Raw genomic sequence first — 6,000 nt, 5'->3', positions numbered from 1 at the left:
TTCAAGCAAGAAAATAGAGAGATAATTCGTTAATCCACTTTATTCGTGATCAATTGAATAATGCAAATAAATAGGAAAGAAAATTAAGAAAATCGCGTGATAAGTAATGCTTCTGAACTTTATTCAATTTATATGATTATATATATATCATCTCTCTCCCGATTCTCTCCTTTTCTCTTTTTCTCTTGTGAGAGATACCTCCAGATAACAAGGTTGTTGTAAGAAACGTGTCGTAATAAACGTGTCACGTTACATCTTTGATATATATATTCAGTGACATTAAAAAAATAACTTATCAAGCAGAGAGAGCACGATGGTTATGGGGAGTTGAAAGTTGAAAGCGACAGTGGAAAGATGCTCGAGGCTCTTGAATTCAATTTCGTTTTCATTTTTGCAATTCTCTGCGAAGTCGATAAAAATATCTCTTCGTATACCTTCTCGATACTTTACATTTCATAATCTACAAATAATATCAATAAATTCTCGCAAACATATATAATATATTATATAAAATCAGGAATAGATGCACTTCTCTCCACAAATGAGTTAATTAAGAAAATAGCTTTAATTATCTTTCCTCGGTATTTAATAAAAATACCGTGACATTAAAGGAAGAAAAAAAAAGAGAGAGGGAGACATTAATCACGAATCCATTAACAGTGGCAATTGCTAAATCTGCAACACAAAGGTTCTCGCATGCTTTTTGCTCTAGAAAAATTCTTCCGATATCGCGTCTCTCAATCGCCATTAAAACGCATGGAAATAAGAGCTGGTGAAGCGAGCCGATAGCAAGGACGATCGATCGCGAGAAATTTGCACTCTCGTGACACTGACGAGACGGTCTCGAGGTCGAGTAACGATCATTCGCGCGATCGATTTTCCGGTCACGTTCTTGCTTGCGTCCGAAGGAAAACACGTTGGTCCATTCGGAAGGATTGGACTCTCCTGCTATTCACGAAAGAAAAGTTTAACGATTTTTTTATCGCTATTTTTTATCGCTAATAATCGGAGGACGCGCTCCTTGATCGATTTGACGATTTCGCTACCAGAAAACAATCTCCTCCCGGAGAAAAGCGACTGGAATGCACGTGGGTGAGGCGACGAGGTGTGGCGCATGCTTTATGAACAAGTACAGTATACAGATTTACTCTCGGGGATCGTTTTCGAGCTATCGCTAAACGGAACAAAACACCAGCGACATCCGTTTCGCCTAGTTCCGATCTCGACCAGGTGTCAAATACAACAAAATTAGCAGATAGATTTGTTAATCACGACGTAGATCGAATATGATGAAACATCGTTCTCTAGCAGCTGTTCCGGAACATCTCCCGCGACCTGAGAAAGGGAAAGGGTCGACGAAAAGATCGTAACGGGACTTAAGGAGCTCGTTCGGTGTTACGACTTATCGCGAGTTTCGCCTCAGGTGAAAATATGCCGTGACTTGCTTCTCCTTTGGAGAACGAAATCTGCATAATTTCTTTTCACTGATTGAGTTTTCGCTTTACCCAGAAGCGAACCGCCTCGAAGGATTTTCCGTCAGAGAGTAGAGTCTGTCGTTCGCCGCCAGAAGGTAATCCACCTGGCAATTTGTTCCTCGTTACAGTAACGCGGTTTAGCCCAGCGGTTCACTTGGCTTAAACGTCCACTTCGCGATAATAATCGTTCCCGCGACAGACTCGACGGAATCGAGAGAGGGAAATTCTGCTCGTTCAGGCGGAACGACTCGTGTAACGCCGGTAGCGGAATATGGTTTATTATTATTACGATCTCTATACTTGTTTTACGACGAAAGTGTTACATTAATATCGCGGTAAATATCGGTGAATCGCAAAAAAAGCATTATAGTTTCCCCGCTAGCGGTGTCGTAAATTTTACGTAGTTGTTTTGCATGTTGCCGCCCTATCTGCGACGTCGATTCACGCTTCGGAGCTCTAATCTGTTCGCTTTTATCAATTCTCTCATGATCGTACAATTAAACGTAATTAACAACAGCCTTCGATAGCTCAGTTGGTAGAGCGGTGGACTGTAGTTGTTTGTTTGTTTGAGAGAAAGAGACATCCATAGGTCGCTGGTTCGACTCCGGCTCGAAGGAAATCGTTTGCTTATTTTTGATTTTAGAAATGTAATTTTGAGTGGAGATAGATTTGTTGAAATAAAAATCAGTGTGTTTTTAATTATTTATTACTAAGGAACATTATTCGACTCTGGCCCGAAGCAAATTTTTTCTTCGAAAGCGTGAGATTTCTTCGATCTTATCTAATTTCTTTCTAATATATGTATATTTTAATTTGTTATGGAAAGACTTTTTTATAGACAAGAAGCATTTATCATATCGTGGAATTTTTAATTAAAACGATATTAGTTAAATATAACATTTTTGGTGTTGAATTTGCCTGAAGGAGTGGTTTACAAATGTTTTCCAGAAAAATAATTAATTAAAATCTATCACGCGCGCATTCTAAAATTATGAAAGATAAGAAGATAGTAAGATGCATTAATACTAGGCATATATAGAAAATATGCCTTCAATATTTTATTGCTAAAAAGAATGGAATATTGTTTATAAAGATAATTTTCATAGATCGCTATATAAAATTAGATTTTGCTTATTAAAGATCAGACCTCTTGATCTTTTATTTGGATCTAAAAATTGTCATCGCACTATTATTATTTGTGTAAACAATATATTATATAAATATCTTTTGATAGTCAGTAGAGCGGTAAATACCATCATCGAAAAAATAACCATCCATATAAGTTGCTGATTTAAAAAACTCCAGATAGAAGAAATTTTCTTCATCATGTCCCTCTTTCAAGAATCTTCTCTTAAATCGCTTTAAGAAGATCGTGTTATAAATAATTGTTCATATTCGTAAAGAGAAATACATATATCTTCCATATCTTTCATAGCTTCAGGATGCGTATAAGTATGATGGCTTGTAATTTTTTTTTAAAGGAGATATTCATAAATCGCTCCATCAAATTTGGCTCCAAGAATGTTTTATTTTACATTATATTATTTTAATTAAAAATTTCAGAATAATAAGTACGTTATTAATTATAATAGCTATAGACAAAGTCTCTGGAAGATGTGTGTTGCTAAAGCAAGCTTCATCAGAAGCCTTCGATAGCTCAGTTGGTAGAGCGGTGGACTGTAGAGGTTTAGAGCTTCATTAAGATAGAAATCCATAGGTCGCTGGTTCAAATCCGGCTCGAAGGAAATATTTTTTGTATTTTGTATTAAAGTGATGCGACCTCTTGAAATTAATCCGCATCTCACAATCAGTAATAATAGAAACACTACACTTGTACATTTTTAATTCATTATGCTTTTATCTTTATAAGGCCCTGCGCACAATAGAGAAAATATTAAGAATAAATATTAAATATTAAGAATAAGAATTATTTTAAAATAATAAAATCAAAAAGACTCTAATATAAAAATACAAATGCGGATATAAAGGACTAATAAGGCTAATAAGCTAATAAGCTAATAAGCTAATAAGAGCCTTTTATACTTGAATTTGTATTTGTATATCAAAGTTTATTTGATTTTATTATTTTAAAATAATTCTTATTCCTAATATTTAATATTTATTCCTAATATTGTGCGCAGGGCCTATATAAGCTCTTCTTTATAATGATAATTAGATCTTTGGAAATATTTTTTTACTTGTGTTATCATTGATTGATGACTCCTTTCAAAATAATTTTACACTATGCATACTATATAATATAAATAAATAAAACGCATATAATTAAGTAATTATAAAGACTCTCCCGAATATAATTATAATCAATATAGCTTTTCTTGCCATTTTTTCCGCAGAGCGGAATTATTATCTTCGATTGCATTTTTATAATTTACTTACATACTTTGTAAAATTATTAGAGACTCTCACATTCCGCGACGTTTATTCATAAATCTGTTGTTTTCTCTCTCGCCAAGCGAAATTTATTTATTTTCAAATGAGCCACTGCGATGTCTTTTCACCGGTGAAATTGAACATTGCGAGAAAATCTCCGGCTTTGCCCCACCCTTCAAAACCTCGAGCGACAAGGAGAATTTCAATTAACGATGCAGAGATAGGCGATGCCACGCCGGATGTTTATCTACGGCGCCGACTGAAAACAAGTCGCGGCAAAATAGATAGACGAATACCTGGGTCGCGTCACACTCGTCTTCCGTCACCCACTGACCTAGTAGGAATCAATTTCACCGACTCGCTCGATTTCTTCGTTTCAAGGCGCGCCGCCAACCGGCAGAGCGGAATTATTAAATATTCCATTATCGGAATTCTTACGCTCTCGGAAGAGCACGCTCTCACCCCTTCTCCCCCGTGTTTTTTCTTTAATCCAGGATCAGTTATGCGTCGGGCCAGCCTCCAAAATTGCATCCGTATTTTCGTTCTCTTCGCCGGGAACGCGAATCGGCCTTAATAATGCAGTAAGCGACTTTGCATACAGAGAACTTTGCAATTGCATTGTTACGAGCTGGTAGCAAGCGTAGATTGCTTCACAAGTGCCTTTTTCTCACTATATTTTTATAATTCATAGTTTAATCGACAAGAGATACGAACATTCGTTCGAAAAGAAAAAATTTAGCTAAAATAAAATATGTAATAAATATATTAATATATATATTAATTATATTGAAATTTTATTAGACGCGGACATGCTCGATTTAATCGATATAATTTTACTTATTGTCAATAGACACAAAGGTAAGAAATATTTTTGAAACATTCTTGCATAATCATACGCAGAAGTGCCGAATTGAAACTAAAGCGAATGAATGAAAAATGTCGCAAGATTAATATTTATCGGCGCGATAAACTCGGGACCTAACCGATAGTCCTCCCCGTTCGGGGTCCATGAAATTTTTATTACGCTCGCCGAAGATAATCGATCTGGTGGGCGCACACGCGATTAATACCCGGTGGCCCATCTGGGAGCCTCGCACGTGATTCTGGCATCTGGACGGCGCCGTTAGGTGTGTTTCGTCTTTAAACAGAGACGACGGCCTTGCTCCGTGTTGTGGCTCCGCGAGATACTCAGCTTTCTCTACTTTCGCTTACGCGAGATTTTCAGGCTGTCGTTTAGCGGAGTATTTTATCGAGAGGTGATGCATTCCCATATAACGAAGTAGAGAAGAAAATTCGTCCTACCCGATATATATCGAACCAACGTCGTCTTTCGACATGCCATTCGGCCGTTAAGCCGGCTGTATGCATTTCCATCAAATTGCATTTAATTAAGAGCGCGGATATGCGATGTGCATTTAATTGATATGTAAAATAAATTTTCGACTGATCGGAAAGAAAGGTTCTTTCGGTCCAAAAATATTGGATAATGGAATATTTCTCTCTGATAAATCAAGATTAAAATATAATATATTCTGTATTAAAATAATTCGCATAATTATTAGTTATTCCGAAACATTAATTGCTTCTACAATATTCGACATTTATGGTAGTCATCAGTTGCATCTGTACCTTGAGCGATTCAACATTGTATAAAAATTTTCCAGGAACTATTATATCTTTGCCGATTTCTATTAAGCATTTAATGGAGCGGAGAAAGGTTGATCGATGAGCGCTATCAGAGTGCTACTTTAAGGCTGCCGCCTTTGTTATTGCGAAAACTATCGACATTCCTTCCGCGGATAAATGGCATTTGATCGTGGGTGGATCCCTTCCCATCCATGCGTGACGCGAAAAGAAATTATCCAACAAAGAGTTTATACAGGCGTAAAAATGTTTGCGACCGAGATTATGAGTAGGCATTTGAATGAAGGAAGGAAGAATAATGCGGCCTCGTTGAAATCCATTATCGTACATACAAATACATAAATTTAATTTAGCGTACAATAGCGTAAAACTAAGAGATGAGTAAAAAAGAATAAAGAAAAAAAATACACGACCAATCGTGTAGCCTGTCGTGTGTTTACGATCGCGATTGAGAAACCTGTTGCTCGTCGGGATAGAGAAGCCCCTTGGA

At 36.6% G+C, this 6,000-nt stretch overlaps 2 non-coding genes across 2 annotated transcripts; both read left to right on the top strand.

Annotated features, from left to right (window-relative positions):
- The first annotated feature begins 1,992 nt into the window (after positions 1 to 1,992).
- Trnay-gua (transfer RNA tyrosine (anticodon GUA)) lies at positions 1,993 to 2,092 on the top strand. Its single transcript has 2 exons — positions 1,993 to 2,029; positions 2,057 to 2,092. It is a non-coding gene; the product is annotated as a tRNA-Tyr (tRNA).
- Positions 2,093 to 3,121: 1,029 nt separating this feature from the next.
- Positions 3,122 to 3,220, top strand: Trnay-gua (transfer RNA tyrosine (anticodon GUA)). The gene is made up of 2 exons: positions 3,122 to 3,158; positions 3,185 to 3,220. It is a non-coding gene; the product is annotated as a tRNA-Tyr (tRNA).
- Positions 3,221 to 6,000: the final 2,780 nt, after the last annotated feature.

This window comes from Prenolepis imparis, unplaced genomic scaffold (genome assembly GCF_030444845.1).
Source record: "Prenolepis imparis isolate NDT839.2.m4 unplaced genomic scaffold, iyPreImpa1.0 SCAF_7, whole genome shotgun sequence".
Lineage (NCBI taxonomy): Eukaryota > Metazoa > Arthropoda > Insecta > Hymenoptera > Formicidae > Prenolepis > Prenolepis imparis.
This window is presented reverse-complemented; position numbering and strand designations above follow the sequence as displayed.